A 20,315-nucleotide genomic window follows, 5' to 3' on the forward strand; every position below is an offset into this window, starting at 1 on the left:
CTTACTTATCTAGTACTAAGCCATGGTATTTTCAATTGCCTCATATGCATGTGAAAGTTGAACATTAAATAAGGAAGACTAAAGAAAAATTTTGGAATTTCAAAGAATTTCATCAATGCAAATAAAATCAATGAAAAGAAAAATTTGAACTAGACTGCTGGCAAAGAAAACTGAAAGTACCAAGGACTGTCAGAAGAACAAATAGATCTGTCTTAGAAGAAATACAGCCAGAATGATCCTTAGAAGCAAGGATAACGAGACTACTCTCAGATACTTTGAACATGAATGTGAGAGACCAGTCCCTGGCAAAGGACACAATCCTTGGTAAAGTGGAAGGGCAGCGAGAAAGCAGGCCCTCAATGGGGTGGATTGACACAGCAGCTGCAACAGTGGGCTCAAACAGAACAATTGTGAGGATGGAGTAGGACCATGTGGTGTTTTGATCTGTTGTACACAAGGTCACTATGAGTTGGAACAGACTCAACGGCACCTAACCAGCACAACAACCATAACAGAAATATCACAAGTGCGTGGCTTTAATACAAACATCTGTCCTTTCCCAGTGTAGAAAGCTAGACGTCTGAATTCAGGACACCAGCTCTAGAGGAAGACTTTCGCACTATGTCACCACTGGAGGAGGGTCCTTATACCCTTTCAACATCTATGGACAAGGCTCTCCTTGAAGATGTGCACGTGTCATGGTATCAATCTTCTCCTAGGCCTAGTAGGCTCACCATGCAGGGTCTTGGGTCAAAGGACAATAGGCTCCACTTCAGACTCTTCTTCCTTGGCAATACTCAGATCCCTCTCTCCCTGCTCATTTCTCTCTCCTTTTATCTCTCATAAGATAGAAGGTGATGCAGGCCATAATCCAAGGACACTCCCCTTACAGCTGATTGGTTAGTCACATCAGACCACATTATGAGGGTGATCACATCATACAAAACTGCCAAATCACGCCATTATGTAACTGCCAAACCACTGAGAATCATGGCTCAGCCAAGTTGACACATAATTGGGAGGAGATAAAATTCATTCCATGACAATACCCCAAGGAATGCAAATACTTGTACACCAATGTTAATGACCAGTATTCATCAGAATCAAAAGGTGGAAACAACCTAGGGTCCGGCAATAGATATATGGAAAAAATAAAAGGTGAAATATATATATATACACACACACGGTATGTGTTTATACATAATAACATATATACATATATATACACACAACTGATTATTATTCACACATAAAGAGAAATGGCATTCTGATACATAGTAAGACGGGGTGAACCTTGAAAACATTATGCTGAGTGAATTAGTCAGACATTGCATTAGCTTAATTAGATGAAATATATAGAACAGGCAAATGCATACAGACCGCAGTTTATTAGTGGTTGCCAGGAAAAGGTAAGAGGGGGATGTTGAAAGGTATTGCTTAAGCTGAGTTTCTTTTAAGGGGGACTAACAAAATTTAGAAATGGAGAGTAGAAATCATGCACAACAAAGCGGTGTAATTAATACTACAAACTGTACACATAAAATGGTTGAAATGGAGACTGTTTTATGTATTTCTCCATAATAAATATTTCTTAAAGTACCTGTTGATCATTACTCAATGTCACAGTGATCACTACCTTGCCTTGTCTTGTGACCAATGAATTTTGCAATAGTTTCCTATCAGGAAGCTTAACCTGATCTAAAATTTTATCTACAGGAGACACCTAACCTGAAATAACTAGTTAAGATTCAAATTAGGTTATTTTCCCCCCCAAACACAACACAATGTAGCTATCTGTAAGGTTTCTTCTCCCTTGCAGGGCCCTTCAGCCCAAGAGTTTGTGGTTCTATGCCTACCGTGCTGGTACAGCTTTGCATGGGCAGTCATGTTTGACAAACAGTAGATATTAAAATGCTATTAAATTTTTGTCTAAGCTTGCTCCTAGAAGCTCCATAAACTCATGTATATCTTCCCTAAGCAAGCATAAAGACACCTAATATTGACCCTCTGCCAGCACATAGGAAAAATGGCTTTTGACCCAACATGCATGGTCTGATTGTTCGGAGAACTTGGTGTAATGAGAGCTCTAACCAGAAGAGAGAAATAAAATTAGGCATAGCATCGATGACCAAGTGTTATTATCACATTTGTATGCAGCTCTATGACTCCAGAATTTCCCTTACTCCAAAAACGTTATCCACAGACTCAAAATATCAGCTCCTTTTTAAGTAAACATTCCAACTGAAAATTGGAAAAATAGCATAGATTATCTGAAAGAACATCAATTAACTGTACAGTTAATAATTTTTGCTGTAAAACTCAAAATTGAAAGAGCAATTTCCAAAAGTAATGATGCTAAAAATTTCTAAAACTGCATAGCTTGTTAATAACATTTGGATTTTAGGTATTGGAAACACACACACAGTTGTGTCTATCTATAGGATTTTCAGAAGGAGAAAAAAAATCTGTGTAGGTTTTAAGTCAATTCATGAATGTTTACAATAAGAATTTATTAAAGAAAAGATTTTCCTATTTTCTTAAATATTGATCAAAGTTCATTATCTCCCTAAATGATCAGAGCAAGATTCTAACATGATTTAATCAATCCCAGAACAAAATAATCATTGACTCCTCCACTAATCCAAGCCTCTGGTATAGCAAATAATATACCAGAGGAAAAAAATCAGGACCAATGAAAAGCAACTACATTGCTACAAGTCTATTAATTCTACAGGCAAGAAAAGGGAAAATCCAAAGTTCATCTCTAATGTGCCAGATATTTCATTTTCATGTAAAAAAGAGCCACAATTATAGCAGGTATGTCTTCGATATGTATGTTAATCAACATGGTGAGAATATCTAATGACCAGGTGGTTATGCAATAATAAGCTTTACACAAAAAAGGAAGATGACTGTAACAGATCACAAATGGAAAATGACTACATCATTATACAACTCTAAATTACATCATTACATATCTGCCAAACTTCATTCTTATACATCTGCCAAACCACTGAGAATCAAGGGCTAACCAAGTTGGCACCAGCTTTACTCCAACCTTGCATGGTGGCATGCTGACTGACACACACACATACATACATAGTCAATGCCCAAAATAGTCAAATAGTGCTTTTTTTTACCATTGTCACAAATGAAAATGGCCAAAGAAGAGATAATGGATAAGTGAAGAATAGGCGTAAAATAAAGAAGATTATAAAGAATATTAATTCTTGACACAAATTATGCAAATAATTTTTAAAATATATTAAGCAAATGTGAAATAGATAAACCAGATAGGAAAACCATTACCATTTTAATATTTGCATATTTTAACCTCATACATATACATATGGTGTATCATAATGTTCCATATTTTTCTTTTATTTCATATTTAGTTAATAAAGATATCTAAATATTTGTATAAATACAAATTCATAGCCCCCCAAAATGACACAAAATGATCAATTAACTAGTTGCCTACTTTGTGGCTTCCTCTCAACTCATGGTCATATTTTTATAAAACTGCCATTTAAGTTCTTTTTCCTCATATTTTGAATGGGCTATTACGTGTTTCCCGTAGCCCTGGTGGCACACTGGTTAAATTCCAGCTTCTTATTAAAAGGGCTACGGTTCAAACCCACCAGCTAGTCCACAGGCAACAGATGCGGCAGTCTACTGCTGGAAGGACTGGAAAGAACAAAGCCAAGATCATTGCCACGAAGCTGATTCGAACTCTTAGCAACCTTTAAACCCTGGGTAGAACTGTCCCACTGGGTTTCCCAGGTTGAACCTTTCAGGAAGCAGACTGTCACATCTTTTCCCCGTGGAGCAGCTAGTGGGTTCTAGTCACCAACCTTCCAGTTAGCAGCCAAGAGCTCAACCAAGGGCTTCTTCCCTGAAGATTACCGCCTAAGAAACCCCATGGGGCAGCTCGACCCTGTCCTATAGGGTTGCTATGAGGCAGGGTTGACTCAATGGCAGTGGGCTTGGGCTTGGGGCGTATGTATGTGAGGCTACACGATTCTCATACTCATTTCTAAAGTCAGTGGAGCTTTCATAGTCTATCTCAGTGGATTCCACACGGCAGTTTGTATGCCCAAGATACAATGAAGTTTTCATTGGCCACAGATCATAAAAAGGAAAACAGAAGTTAATGCATTATTTTTTTCATTTATGGTTTTATTTAGCACAAATAAAACTCACAGATGGGCCATCTACTCATTTTCTTTGCTGCGTAGCCTGGCGTTGGGATCAGTGACTCTCATGGCCAGCTGAGCTGCTCTTTCTACGATGGCTTTGCGATTCTTGGAGGAAAGGTTATGAGCGATCTGTGCGCAGTAAGACTTGTTGCACATCAGCAGCACTTCCAGCTCCTTGACGGTGTGGACCAGGAACCTGCGGAAGCCACTGGGCAAGCACGTGCTTGGTTGTCTTGTTGCCACCATAACCAATGTTGGACATCAAGATCTGGCCCTGGAATCTTCTCTGAACCCTCTTGTCAATGCCTCTGGGCTTGCGCCAGTTGCGCTTAATCTTGACATAACCGTAGGACTGGTGCCGGATGAACTGCTTGGTCCTCTTTTTTTAAATTTTTTTTTTTTACAATTTTAGGCTTCACCAAGGGTCTGAGGGCAGCCATGATGCCGGTGGGAGATGGTTCAAGTTGATGCGTGTTTAATAAAGTTCAATTTATTCAATTTGAAGAATTTTCCTTTATTCTGTGACTACGGTACATTCCTTCCCCTTTTTGATGTTAAAATGCCATTTTATTAAATTGTGGTGATTTTAGATGAAAGTGTTTTATCTTTCTTACTTGACAAACTATTGAAACATAATTATTTTGGTAGCCTATCCCTGCTTTTAAAATTTTACTGGTCCCTTAAATCCAAAAGTCTGAAAACTGCCAGTCTAGCATTTACAAAACACTTGCCATTTCAATGCTCTTCATTTGTACCGCCTCCAAGGCATTTTAAAGTCGGAGCATGCACACACACACACACACACACACGTGTGTTTTGGGGAAACTAGCCTCTAAAATGGCCCTAACAATCCCTCTACTCTCCAAGATTACGGTAAGTTATAAAAAGCAGTTAGACTTCCACTTGGCTTCCAGAGGTTCTTCTCTGTGGTAAAATGAAATTTCTTAATATGACTCTTCTAACTATAACTTCAACCAACTGATTGGGGGACCATGCAAATAAGGTGTATTACAACAGTAACAGGGGGGATTGGACAGTCTCATTTGCTACTCCCCTGGCTACACGGATGAGTGATGTGAGAGGCCCGTGTGGCTACAGACTGAGGCTTCCTGCCAACAGCCATGTACGTGAACTTAGGTGCAGATCTTCCTGCCCCATCAAGGCTTCAGGTGGCTGTGGGCTCATGAAAGAGCCTGAGCCAGAACTACCCAGTTAGACTTCTCCTGAACTCGTGACCTACAGAAACTGTGACACAATAAATATTTATGTTTCAAAGCACTAAACTTGAGGTCATTTGTTATGGAACATTAAATTACTAATATAACTCCTTTATTCTATTGCAAGTGAAGATGAACTATCCTTAGCCCCAGTAGTTGAATGCCTGTTATTGGTAAGTGGAAAGAAAAAGGATTAGGACTGTGATCTCCACTGCGCTAGTTTTAATTCCCTACTCTGGCTTTTTAGTTTCCAATCGCCTTTTCTACTTTTCTCATATTGACCAGAGGACTCAGGAAACCAAATAATCCATCTCCTGCAAGGGAACCAATTCTTCAAGTTTGTAGACTCAGTTAAAGTAATCATTCTAGGTAAATATGGTATTTTATGAAATTTTAGAAGGCTACTGACAGAATTCCTTGCCCCAGCTGTCCAAATCTTTACCAGATCCACCTATGACTCAACAGAGCAACATATCTCAGATTTCACTGAAAAAACAGAAGACAATACGCATGTTCTCCATCAAATTCTCTCCTTCCCAATGTTAAACCTATCTATAAGAAGTAGTGAAAAAATTCTTATTTGAGCAGTTCCTCTTAGAGATCAAACAGGCCTCTTTGGGGAAATGACTTTCAAATGCTTGACATTATAGAATAAGAGAGCATGGCTTAGAATAAAACTGTGAAACACAGAGGTAGCTAAACGAATCTACATAAAATATAATTTCTGAGGATTTGGGACTGAAAAAGTACGAAGAGGAGAGAGAAAGAGAGGTGAGGAGGAGTGAGGTCCAGAAAGCAGTGTGGATGGCTAGAGAAAGTTCCCAGTGATGGGAGAGCGGAAAGACTTGCAAATACAGATGTCTATTGTTGGGTTTATGTAGTTTGTACTGCTAAGGAAATAAAATCCTCCAAGTCTTCAGTAATATATGCCACATGCTCCAATGCCTGTGTGAGTGGTTTGGGGGCACGTGTAGGAAGAGGCACCAAGAAAAGGGGGAAGAGGCTAGTTCCCCAACCGGTCACTCAGAAGCAAGGAATCAGAGCTGCCATGGGAATCAATGTAGCAGTGAGATGAAGAATTTAGGGGGAGCAGAAACTCAAAGCCGAAGAAACCTTACCATGAGCTCAGGGACTCAAAGGACTCTTGGAGAAGGGGTTGAACTTCCCAGTGGAGCTGGAATGGGGCTCAAGCCAATTCGACTTATATCTGGAAAAAGAGGGCTACCCCTTAGCTGGCATCTGGGCAGCCAGTCACTGCTCTTTCCCCGAGTCCGGCTTTTGAGAGAGATATAACTGATTCCTTTTCAAAACTAGGTGTTCTCTTTTTGTGTAGGTAATCCAAGATCCTTTCCTTAGACCGTGCTCCATCAATTACCTTCTCTTTATACAGATAGTCAATATCCTCCTCTCTGCAGGCTTTGCCTCTCCTGCTTAAAAACAGGCTCAAGTCCAAGTTACCACCATATTTCAACATGCGCTTTGAATTCAGACAGATTGAGGTTTGGATATTTTGTCGACTGTTTAGCACTGCTATAACCCTGGGCATGTTACTTCACCCTCTGAGCTACAATTTCCTCCTCAGAGAACAAATAATACACCTTACCACTGAGTCATAGCAACCCAATCGGACCAAGTAGAATTGCCCCATAGGCTTCCAAGGCCATAATCTTGACAGAAGCAGACTGCCACATCATTGTTCCCCTACGGAGCAGCTGCTGGGTGTTAGCAGCCAAACACTTAAATCACTTTGCCACCAGGACTGCCTGGGGATAACAGCCCTTCCTATGATTGTTATGAATATAAGAACTATCCTAGATAATGCATATAAAATTGTTAGCCCAGTGCCCGGCATATAATAAGCCTTCAGTAAATCTGATAGACTACCATCATCATCATTCACCCAAATCCTTCAAAGAGCAATCGCTGCTCAGCTTCCACGTCCTCCACTATTCACTCTTTAACCCCCTGAAGGCTGGCTCCTGCCTGCGATGCTGTACTGAAATTGCTCCCATTGAAGTAATCAGTGACTGCCTACGGTCACTAGTCCCCATGAATCTTTTCAGGCTTCCTTTTGGAACTCCTCGGCAGTGCGACAGTCCTAGTCACTCACCTTCTTGATGTTTGGTTCAATATTCGGTTTTTCTGTGATGTTGCTTTCTCACTATTGCTTCTCTATCATTGCCTCTTCTTTCTCTGCCACCCTTCACAGGGTAGTGTGCCCAGGAGCCGGCTCCCACCCATCTCCAGGTCTCAGCCAACACTGTCTGCCTGGATGCACTGATGGCTTTAGCAGCCACAGCTCTATCTTTTACCCTGAGTCAAACTTGCCCACGAGGCCTCATTCCTTAGCTTTCTCATAAGCCTATGGGGTGCATGTGATACACTTTAGGGAATGAGGCCACTTACTGAAAGGTTGGAAGTTCAAACCTACCCAGAGGTGCCTCAAAGGAAAGGCCTGGTGATCTGCTTCCAAAAGCATACGTTCATGAACACCCAGTTGGACTCTGCACATGGTGGGCCACCAGGAACTGGAATCAACCAATTTGGTTGATTGGTTTGCTTTGTTGTTGTTTTTAATAGCCATCCAAGCCACATTTACAGATATTGTAAACAAAGTCATTATTTTCTCTATCTTTCTCAGTATTTTTTCCCTTTTCTAGTAATCATTTTCCAAAATAGCAATGTCACAATCTAGTCCACCAGTCCAAGCTGAAAACCTCATAGTAGTCCAAGGTGGAAACATCACATGAGGCTTTCTTCTCCCCGAAAGATTTACAGCCTTGGAAACCTACACAAACAGTTCTACTCTCTGACAGGGGCTCTTTAAGTCGAATTGACTTGAAGGCAAAGAGTTTGGGTTGGGGTCATGCTGGTCCTGGCTGACATCGCTGCACATACCAATTGCACTGGTTGTAATTCAACCTGCAAGCTTCTTCATCCTGCAAGACTTCTTTCAAACCTTGTCATTCCATCCCTCACTGACCCAACAGCCCTACGGGGGACAACACGAGAGACAGTGTGGGAATTGCGCCCTATCTGACCCCACACACCAAGGCAAAACACTAAAGGCGTGCAACAGAGCAGCAAGGGGAGCAGAGAAGGAAGTCCCCAGGGAATATAAAAATAGACTTTGGGACCAGGCCTTGGCACCTTAGCAGACTCAACCAAAAAATACTCCTAAAGGTCAATAAACAGACCTTGAACTATTTACAGGCTTTCCTCTTTGTCACTGTTTTTTTAAAATTTTTTTTACATTTTATTAGGGGCTCATACAATTCTTATCACAATCCATACATATACATACATCAATTGTATAAAGCACATCGATACATTCCCTGCCCCAATCATTCTCATAGCATTTGCTCTCCACTTAAGCCCTTTGCATCAGGTCCTCTTTTTTTTTTCCCCTCCCTCCCCGCTCCCCCCTCCCTCATGTGCCCTTGGTAATTTATACATCGTTATTTTGTCATATCTTGCCCTATCCGGAGTCTCCCTTCCCCCCCTTCTCTGCCGTCCCTCTCCCAGGGAGGAGGTCACATGTGGATCCTTGTAATCAGTTCCCCATTTCCAACCCACTCACCCTCCACTCTCCCAGCATCGCCCCTCACACCCTTGGTCCTGAAGGTATCATCCACCCTGGATTCCCTGTGCCTGCAGCCCTCATATGTACCAGTGTACAACCTCTGCCCTATCCAGCCCTGCAAGGTAGAATTCAGATCATGGTAGTTGGGGGGAGGAAGCATCCAGGATCTGGGGGAAAGCTGTGTTCTTCATCGGTACTACCTCGCACACTGATTGACCCATCTCCTCTCCTAAGCCCCTCTATGAGGGGATCTCCATTGGCGGACACTTGGGCCTTGGGTCTCCACCCCACACTTCCCCCCTCATTCAATATGGTATATATATATATATATATATATATATATATATATATATATATATATATATATATACACACACACACACATACACATAGACACTTATATATATATACACATATACACACACGTATCTTTTTTTTTTTTTTTGCATGATGCCTTATACCTTGTCCCTTTGGCACCTCGTGATCGCACTGGCTGGTGTGCTTCTTCCATATGGGCTTTTTTGCTTCTGAGCTAGATGGCCGCTTGTTCACCTTCAAGCCTTTAAGGCCCCAGACACTATCTCTTTTGATAGCCGGGCACCATCAGCTTTCTTCACCACATTTGCTTATGCACCCATTTGTCTTCAGCGATCCTATCATGGAGGTGTGCAGCCAATGATATGATTTTTGTTCTTTGATAACTGATCCCTTCGGGACCACTCGATCACACATGCTGGTGTGTTCTTCCATGTGGACTTTGTTGCTTCTGAGCTAGATGACCGCTTGTTTATCTTCAAGCCTTTAAGACCCCAGTCACTATCTCTTTTGATAGCTGGGCACCATCAGCTTTCTTCACCACATTTACTTGTTCACCCACTTTGGCTTCAGCAGTTGTGTCGGGAGAGTGAGCATCATAGAGTTCCAATTTAATAAAAGAAAGTATTCATGCATTGAGGGAGTGTTTGAGTAGAGGCCCAAGGTCCTTCCGCCACCTTAATACTTAACCTATAAATATAGACACATAGATCTATTTCCCCATCCTCCTATATATATTTGTATGTACATGTCTTTGTCTAGACCTCCATAAATGCCTTTTGACTCCTTTTGTCACTGTTTTTTGTTGTTGTTGTTTTCTTTTGTTGCTTTGTTTTGCTCTGTCTTGTTTTTTATGCATATTATTATCTCTGCAGGTCTATCTAGATACGATAGGTGGGATGAACAATCTGGAGGAGAAAATAATGGGACTGACTGTTCCGGGAGAACATGGGAGAGGGGAAGGCGGGGAAAAGGAAAGTAGGTGTTAAACCCCGGGACAAGGGTACATCAAGTGATCCAGAATCAGTGGCGAGGAGGGTGTAGGAGGCCTGGTAGGGCTTGATCAAGGACAATGTAACCGAGAAGAATTACTGAAACCCAAATGAAAGCTGAGCATGATAGTGGGACAAGAGGAAAGTAAAAGGAAATAGGGGAAAGAACTGGGAGGCAAAGGGCACTTGTAGAGGTCTAAATACAGTCATGTACATATGTAAATATATGTATATATGACAATGCGGAAATAGATCTATGTGCATATATTTATAGGTTTAGTATTAAGGTATCTGATGGACATTGGGCCTCCACTCAAGTACTTCCTCAATGCAAGAACACTTTATTCTATTAAACTGACATTCCATGATGTTCACCTTCCCAACACAATCGCTAGACAAAGCAATGCATAAACAAATGTGATGAAAAAAGCTGATAGTGCCCGGCTATCAAAAGATATAGCATCTGATATGTGTGTATATGTATATCTATGTGTGTGTATGTATGTGTATATATGTGTGTGTGTGTATACCATATTGAATGAAGGGGGAAGTGCAGAGTGGAGACCCAAGGCCCAAGTGTCGGCCAATGGAGATCCCCTCATAGAGGGGCTTAGGAGAGGAGATGGGTCAATCAGTGTGCGAGGTAGTACCGATGAAGAACACAGCTTTCCCCCAGATCCTGGATGCTTCCTCCCCCCAACTACCATGATCCGAATTCTACCTTGCAGGGCTGGATAGGGCAGAGGTTGTACACTGGTACATATGAGGGCTGGAGGCACAGGGAATCCAGGGTGGATGATACCTTCAGGACCAAGGGTGTGAGGGGCGATGCTGGGAGAGTGGAGGGTGAGTGGGTTGGAAAGGGGGAACTGATTACAAGGATCCACATGTGACCTCCTCCCTGGGAGAGGGACGGCAGAGAAGGGGGGGAAGGGAGACTCCGGATAGGGCAAAATATGACAAAATAACGATGTATAAATTACCAAGGGCACATGAGGGAGGGGGGAGCGGGGAGGGAGGGGAAAAAAAAAAAGAGGACCTGATGCAAAGGGCTTAAATGGAGAGCAAATGCTATGAGAATGATTGGGGCAGGGAATGTATGGATGTGCTTTATACAATTGATGTATGTATACATATGGATTGTGATAAGAGTTGTATGAGTCCCTAATAAAATGTAAAAAAAAAAAAAGAGGAGAAAAAAAGAAAATGATTAGGGCAAAGAATGTACAGATGTGCTTTATTCAATTGATGTATATATATGTATGCACTGTGATAAGAGTTGTATGAGCCTCTAATAAATTGTTAAAAAAAAAGATATAGCATCTGGGGTCTTACAAGCTTGAAGATAAACAAAAAGCCATCTAGCTGAGAAGCAACAAAGCCGACATGGAAGAAGCACACCAGCCTGTGTGATCATGAGGTGTCAATGGGATCAGGTATCAGGTATCAAAAAAACAAAAATCATATCATTATGAATGAGGGGGAGTCCGGAGTGGGGACTCAAAGCCCATATGTAGGCAACTGAACATCCCTTTAAAGAAGGGTCGTGGGAAGGAGCCGAGCCAGTCAGGGTGCACTGTAGCAACGATGAAACATACAACTTTCTGCTGATTCTTAAATGCTTCCTCTCCCCCACTATCATGATCCCAATTCTACCTTACAAGTCTGGCTAGACCAGAGGATATACACTGGTACAGATAGGAACTGGAAACACAGGGAATCCAGGACAGATAAACCCCTCAGAACCAGTGGTGAGAGTGGCGATATGGGGAAGGTTAAGGAAAGGTGGGGAAGAAAGGGGGAACCAATCACAAGGATCTATATATAACCTCCTCCCTGGGAGATGGACAACAGAAAAGTGGGTGAAGGAAGATGTCAGATAGTGTAAGACATGGCAATATAATAAAAATTTATAAATTATCAAGGGTTCATAAAGGAGGGAAGGAGGGGTAAAAATGAGGAGCTGATACCAAGGGCTTAAGTAGAAAGCAAATGTTTTGAGAATGATGTTGGCAACAAACATACAAGTGTGTTTGACACAATGGATGGATAGATGGATTGTGATAAGAGTTGTAACAGCCCCCAAGAAAATAATTTAGAAAACAAAAATTAAAAGCTGTCATTTAAGGGAGCTATCTATTCGTACCTGGTTTAAAAAATTAATTCTTTTATATAAACACATATGTAAATAAAAGAATTATTAAACGTGTGAATATGGGGGAAAAGTTACACATTGCTGAATCTGGGAAAAGAATTTCAAACATACATTAAAAAGTTACAAGAACCCCCTATAATTTTGGTAGCTTTTCTATAAATTTGAAATTATTTTAAAATAAAAATTATTTTAAAAAGAAAAGAAAGAATGAGGCAGTCTGGCCATGAGGAAACAATCGCATGAACTCGAATGGAGGGACACTTAGAAACCACCGGGCCCTCCTCAGAAGAAAGATGAGGCTTTGGACTCCCGTAAAGAGTGAGCCTCAGAAACGCACAGGGGCAGCTCTACCCCGCCCTATGGGGTCACTATGTGTCAGAATTGACTGACTCTCAGCGAGTTCTGTGGTTGTTACCAAATCACTGGCCTGTGTTCTAAAAATAACCATGCCATGAGAAAGAAGAAGAATAAAGGGAGGGACCCTGGGAAGAAGGGAGAAAGAAAATAAAGGAGGGAGAAAGAGGAGGGCTGAGGAATTGAGGCTAAAGGAAACCAAATAAATGAAACAATTAAATGCAATGTGTGCTCCAGGACTGAACACTAAATTGGAAACAAATACAAAAGATATTGTTGGAATAAGTGGAAAAATGTGAATAACCAAACCCAAACCCACTGCTATTGAGTCAATTCTGACTTGTAGGTCCTTAATATAAATCCTAATCAAACCCATTGCTATTGAGTAGATTCATTTTTTTCCTTTTAATAAATCACCTATTTTAAAAGTATTTATAAAATCATTTTACTGGGGGCTCATACAACTATCACAATCCGTGTCAAGCACATTTGTACATTTGTTGCCATCATCATTCTCAAAACATCTGCTTTCTACTTGAGCCATTGGTATCCGCTCATTTTCCCCCTCCCACACCTTCCCATGATAATTTATAAATTATTATTATATTGTCATGTCATACTGTCTGATGTCTCCCTTCACCCACTTTTCTGTTGTCCGTCCCCCAGGGAGGGTTATATATAGATCCTTGGGTTGGTTCCCCTTTTCTCCCCCACCTTCCCCTTACCCTCCTGGTATCACTACTCTCATGATTGGTCCTGAGGCATTATTGTCCTGGATTCCCTGTGTTTCCCGTTCTTATTTGTACCAGTGTACATGCGCTGGTCTAGCCAGATTTGTAAGGTAGAATTGGGATCACGACAGTGGGGTGAAGAAGCATTAAAGAACTAGAGGAAAGTTGTATGTTTCTTCAGTGCTATACTGCACCGACTGGCTCGTTCCTCCCCATGACCTTTCTGTAAGGGGATGTCCAGCTGCCTACAGATGGGCTTTGGTTCCCCATTCTGCACTCCCCCTCATTCGCGATTATATGATTTTTGGTTCTTTGATGCCTGAAACCTGATCCCATCAACACCTCATGATCACACAGGCTGGCATGCTTCTTCCATGTGGGCTTTGTTGCTTCTCAGCTTGTTTACCTTCAAGCCTTTAAGACCCCAGACGCTATATCTTTTGATAGCCAGGCACCATCAGCTGTCTTCACCACATTTGCTTATACACCCGCTTTGTCTTCAGGGATTGTGCTGGGAAGGTGAACATCATGGAAATGCCAGTTTAATAGAACAAACAAGACAGAGCAAAACAAAGCAACAAAAGAAAACAATAATAACAACAAACAATATGTTTAAAACTCCCTGCTAAGTCAATTTTGACTCATAACGACCTCACAGGACAGAGTAAAACGGTTCCTGTGGCTTTCCAAAGCTGTGACTCTTTATAAAACACTTCATCTTTCTCCTGTGGAGCAGCTGGTTGTTTTGAACTGCTGACCCTGCGGTTAACAACCCAGCATGTAATTCAATATGGGTCAGAGGATATGGTAAAACTAACCCCACAGGGTTTCCAAGGCTATAATCTTTACAAAAACACGTTGCCTCATCTTTCTCCGGTGGAGCAACTGGTGGGTTTGAACCTTTAACCTTGTGGTTAGCAGCTCAGTGTGCAGCCCACTATGTCACTGTGGATCCTTAGGGACTCTTTAGTATATAAGGGGCTTCAAAATGTTCGTGGAAATTTTCATTACCTTTTAATTTAATTTTCTCACTTTTTTGTGGTAGTTCCATCATATAATAACATTATCAACCAACACCCACTGTCTTTGAATTGATTCTGACGCATCACAACCCTATAGGACAGAAATGAACTGCTCTGTAGGGTCCAAGGCTGTCCATTATAGCAACCCAAACTGAACTCACTGCCATTGAGTCGTTTCTTATTCACAGTGATCCTACAGGTCAGGGTAGAATTGCCTTTTTGGGTTTCCAAGACTATAACTCTTCATGGGAGTAGAAAGCCTCATCTTTTTCCTATGAAGTGGCTGGTGGTTTAGAACCGCTGACCTTTCAGTTAGCAGCTCACAGTGTCACCACTATAGCAATAATAAATTGCCTAAACTTAAAAATTGAACTGTGATTATGTCAGAGAATGCCCTTGTGCTTAAGAAATACATGCTGAAATACTTAAGAGCAAAGCGCCATGAGCATTTGACTTTAAAGCATTTTGACAAGAAAATAAGAGTGAAAATGGTGTGCGTGTCTGTCTAGAATGAGAAAGCAAATTCGGCAAAATGCCAACAGTTGGTTAATGTAGCCAGTTTTGCAACTTTGTGTAAACTTGACATTCTATCAAAATAAAATGCTTAAAATGTTATGACATGAAACACTTTCCTACTCTCACATCCAGCTAATATTGTCTCTTCTACATTGCTCTAAACGTTTTTATTTACACAATAAAATGCTCATGCACAATTGTAATTGTTTGCTTAAACATTTATCTTCTTCTTTCAGATTGAGCATTTCCTGAGGAAGGAAACTTAAAAGGAAACATTTAATTTAATGATGAAAGGTATTCTCATTCGAGAGTTCCTGGCTGGAGCTGTTAACAAGCATGGCTGCTAACCCAAAAGTTGGACATTCAATGAAGCCTTAGATGATAGGCTTCCCTCAAACAGCCATTGAAGCCCTTATGTAGCACAGGTCTACTTGGACACACGAGGATGCCATGAGTCAGAATCACATGTGGCAACTGGTTTGTTTTGTTTGTGTTTATTCTAATTTGTGCCAACAGTTTCAATTTTTATGCTGCTCCTTGGGCACAGTGGTTAAGCATTGAGCTGTTAATCACAAGGTCAGCAGTTTGAAACTAACAGCCACCCCATGGGAGGAAGACAGATTTTCTACTCCTGAAAAGAATTACAATCTCAGAAACTTACAGGGGGAGTTCTACCCTGCCTTATAAAGTTGCTGTGAGTCCTCATCGATTCAAAGGCAGTGAGGTGGAGCAGGACCAGACACTAGTTCTGTCAGAACCAACTCGACGGCACTTAACCACAGGCATTTTTGAGATGGAAGCTAGAATACAAATGGAGCTTAGGTTTGGAACAGGGTATAGCAATGGGATCAAATGTATCAAAATACTGTCCTGCGCTTTACAGAACCTTCTGCAGGCGGACCTGGAGAAGGCACCACTGGCCCCAGGCAGGTACCCAACAAAGCTCTAGTTTGTATGGGGGAGAAGTCCCAGGAAAGTCGGAGCCTGGGCCACTACCCCCTGCGATTTCTGTCTTATTACCCTCAGCACACATACCAGAGGTAAAGGGATCACACAGCTGGAGAGGACAGGAGAAGCCACACACTTCCTCTCGCCCATGCTTCAAGAATACAAGACACATTCTCTTCTCCAGTGTGCAGAGGGCACCGCTTCAAGCCTTCCCTCTGCCCACACCCGAATGTACTCCTCCCTGGAGAAAAAAGTTCTTCAAGATGATTGAAGAGAGTAGGAACAAGGTCATGGCACACACATTGACTTTCTCTTCCAGAGACACCTGCCTCACGGGACATACTCTGTTGTAACCGGCACAGCAGTTCCAGCTGCTTCGCTGATGTCTAGTGGGGAAAGTTCCATCAAGGAGGGAGAAATAAGAACCCATTTTGAGCCCACGTCCAAGCCCTGGGTTCTCCAGATCAGCAGTAGCAACAGTTAAGCTTGCACTTTATTCCCAATCAGACCATGCCACATGATTCAGGACAGAAAAGGGAGGGGCCTGTAGCCCGTCACCTGCAATCCCAACAGTCTCTTACTAATCTTTGGATCCCAGTGCCTCCCACAGCACTTGTTCTATTAAAAGCTCTCAATAAATGTGTGTTGTCTTGAACTCGGAAAGTGCACCACACAGGCTGCTATTATCAGGCTTTCTTTTCAATCGTACAAAGTGGTTTTTGAAGCTTTTCTAGAGCATCCGAGGGCTCGGAGGCCACAGGATGCAGCTTCAGTTAGCAGAGGGGCACAAGCTGTATCTTTGTGCTTTGCTATGATTGCAATAGCAAGGGATGGCATCTCCAGGGAGCTGTCAAACAGCGTGACAGCAAGTCTGGCAGGAAGGTGGTAGAAACTCCGCTTTAGCAATAATGATCAAACATTTGTTTGAAAGTGTTCTTCATCCTTGAAATGCTTTGCGTTGCTGAAAATCTATTCATTACTGTTCATTCATCTATTGCAAGTCGTCTCTCTGTGTATCTGTCCACGGAAGTGACAGCACTGGGAGGCCGTTGGCAGAGAGACAAAGGTTCCCAGGCACAGTAGGAAAGCCAGAGAGGTGCAGGTAAACAGCAGCTGAAAGGAGCTAGCGATCTAAAAAATTACAAAATACCAAAAATCCTGATCAAAAGGGAAGCTATAGGAAAATCATTTTGCTTGAAGGGACTTTGATCTCTAAAGGGGACATAATCCTTTTGTTGTTGTTGTTGTTGTTTTTATTGGAACTATCTCTGGTGCCTCAGTCTTTACCCTGTTCTTCTCTTCCATGAAGTTGATTTATCCTTCTTCTCCCCAACACATTCACTGTCCCTGTTGCCTCCTTCACCACCACCTACAAACATGTGCAAGCTTCCTACATGTCCACAAACCTCAGCCCACCAACAAATGACCCTCTCCTCCTCTTTTAGCCAGGGGATAGCCTATTCCCAAGTGCAGTCTGTGGAGCATCAGCATCAGATGAGAGAGTACTTGAAATGTAGTGCTTAGGCCACATCCTAAACCTACCGAAGCAAAATTTCTGTGGATGGGAGTCTAAGAGGGGTGTGTGTGTGTGTGTGTGTGTGTGTGTGCGCGCGCGCTGCTTTTTAAATCAGATGTTATTTGTCACATAAATTCTCAGCACCCTCAAGTTTAAGGAGAACAGCCTATACTTTATGTCTCTACTTCCTCCCTTTTTTATGTTTCTTCCTCTGTCCCTTAAATGTCTGCACTCCCTAAGAGACTTCGTTTCTCCAACTGCATCTTTTCTCCATGTGATCTTATCCGGCCCCAAAGTCTGTTGGTTACTTGTTCTCTCTCATGCAGGTTTATACTAAAGAAAACCAAAAGCTGTGCCATTGAGTTGATGCTGGCTCATCAGCTCAGAGACTCTATAGGGTAAGATTCTGAGACTGTAAATCTGTATGGGAGCAGACAGCCTCAGTCTTTCTTCTTGTGGTTAACAACGTTGTGGTTAGCAATCCAATGCCTAATCCATGGCACCACCAGGGCTTCCAAAAGTGGGTTCCACCCCTGGCCTCTTCTCTGAACCCTCAAAATATCCCGTTGCTTCCTGGACTTTTCTATCACAACATTACTGTTTCTAAACTCAGGCTCAAATGAACTCAATATTGCCACCTAAACCCACTGTACGTCTTTATCAACAATCTATCCGCTTAGTTATCACCAGCTCTGCAGTTCCCACCTGCTTCTCACCCCACTTCCGGCCAATCTCCAAGTAGAACTGTTGTGTCTTCACTACGTGCGTGGACTGGACCCTGTCATCTCTCATCCAAAAGCTCTCAGCTGTTCTCCCTGTTTCCTCCTCAGCTCATCCTTCATGATGCTGCCCATCACTTCTTTGGGACTCTTCAATGAATCCCTAGTGTTTACATGGCAATGTCTAAGCCCCTTAACGTGGCCCCAACCTCCTCCACCAACTCAACTCCAAATGTGTACTCTACCAACGCCCCCTCCACAAACACACACTTACCACTTAGGTGGCCCTATCTGACCTGCTCTATTCTACAAGGCAGGGGTCAGACAAGCATCCAGGAGCGATCCTTCTTTACCTTACTCTGACATGAACAGCTCCTCCCTCAGTCCAGCAATTTGTTGCAATGGCCACACAGAACTCACAGACAATACTCACGATGACGGTTGTTAGGGGCCATTGAGTCAGTACTGACTCAGAGCGACCCTGTGGACAACAGACGGAAACACTGCCTAGTTCTGTGCCTTCCTCACAAGCGTTCTGATGCCTGAGCCCACTGATGCAACCACTGTGTCAAGGCATCGCGTCAAAGATCTCGCTCGTGCTCACTTTATAAAAAACCATGTCCTCCAAGGACTGCCTTGTCTCTCCTAATAACACATCCAAAGTACATGAGACTAAGTCTCACCATCCTTGCCTCTAAGGAGCTTTCTGGCTGAACTTGTTCCAAGACTAAGTCCATGGTGCTTTCAATACTCTTTGCCATCCATGATTAAGAGGCTATTTAGGGGAGTTAATAGGTTACCAAGAAAGGATCAATGAACAAGAAGCATACAATCATTCCTCTACAGAAACACTTCTCAGCCAGTAGCCTAGTGTCTCTCTGGTCCTCAGCTTCTCAGCCACATAGGTCCATTGGTCCCTTGGCCTCTGCCTTCTTGGGCCAGTCAGCCCACCTGCTCTCTGGCACAGTCCCATGGTCTTCATACCACAGTCTCTGGTGCAGCTGGTCTCGGCCTCCACCCCTTCAGACAGGAATCTGGAATGTGCTCTTGTGATGGTCCTGGGCTTTCTCTCTGTGTCTAGGATGGTTCTTATACAGAGGAATGACTTTGTGCAGGTGTGTTGTTTGTCTTTTAGTAGGGCATACCCACAAGGAAACTGGGAATGGTGACTTAAGTCACACCCTCTAGTAAAGGAGATTCTGTAGATGCATCCCACCTTAAGCCTGTACAGAACTCCCTCCAAAGTGGGATTATAGCCCATTACAACCACAGAGTCCAGAATTACATATTAAAGAATTATGACCAGAAGGGCCATTTTTGTTTTGATGTATCCAAAATGGGTTTATTAGAATGGCTTCCCACTCATCTCGATTCAGGGTCTTTTAGCGCTGCTTCTGTCTGAAGGAGCATCCTTCTGTGAGCCTTGCTTTTCCTCCTGTAGGCAGACAGAGGACAGTAGAGCAGCCAACACACAAAACTACTGTTTGTACATGGCTGAAGACTGCTGATTTTACAGCAGCCTGGGCATTTGACATCCATGAAGTAGGAACTGGGGCTCTGCACCAGGCGCTTCTTGTGTTTCCTCTTCTCCTCTTCGGGAGAGGGATGAGGGAGAGCCTTTGTGAGAGGCACGATCACTGGGGTGGTCATCAGTGCTGAAAATCCAGAAGGGCCATTTTATCTTATTATTTTTATAAATCATTTTATTGGGGGCTCTTATAGCTCTTATAACAATCCATACATCAATGGTATCAAGCACATGTTGCCATATGTACTGTCCACAGATGGACTTTGGGTCTCCACTCCAATCCCGCTCATTCACATGACTGTGTTTGGGGTCTTCTGATGCTTGATACCTGATCCCATTGACACCCTGTGATCACACAGTCTGGTTTGCTTCCTCCGTGTGGGCTTGTTGCTTCTTTGCTAGATGGCCACTTGTTTACCTGAAAGCCTTTAAGACCCCAGATACTATATCTTTTGATAGCCAGGCACCATCAGCTTTCTTTACCACATTTGCTTATGCACCCACTTTGTCTTCAGCAATC

At 42.5% G+C, this 20,315-nt stretch overlaps 1 protein-coding gene and 1 pseudogene across 4 annotated transcripts in view; both read right to left on the reverse strand.

Moving 5' to 3' along the window:
* The window catches only part of EXTL3 (exostosin like glycosyltransferase 3), a 162,981-nt gene that overhangs the window by 77,936 nt on the left and 64,730 nt on the right, over positions 1-20,315 (reverse strand). The gene's annotated exons all lie outside the window — the stretch shown is intronic.
* On the reverse strand, positions 4,215-4,651 carry LOC142454377 (large ribosomal subunit protein eL32-like; annotated as a pseudogene).

Source organism: Tenrec ecaudatus, chromosome 8 (assembly GCF_050624435.1).
Source record: "Tenrec ecaudatus isolate mTenEca1 chromosome 8, mTenEca1.hap1, whole genome shotgun sequence".
In the NCBI taxonomy this organism is placed as follows: Eukaryota; Metazoa; Chordata; class Mammalia; order Afrosoricida; family Tenrecidae; genus Tenrec; species Tenrec ecaudatus.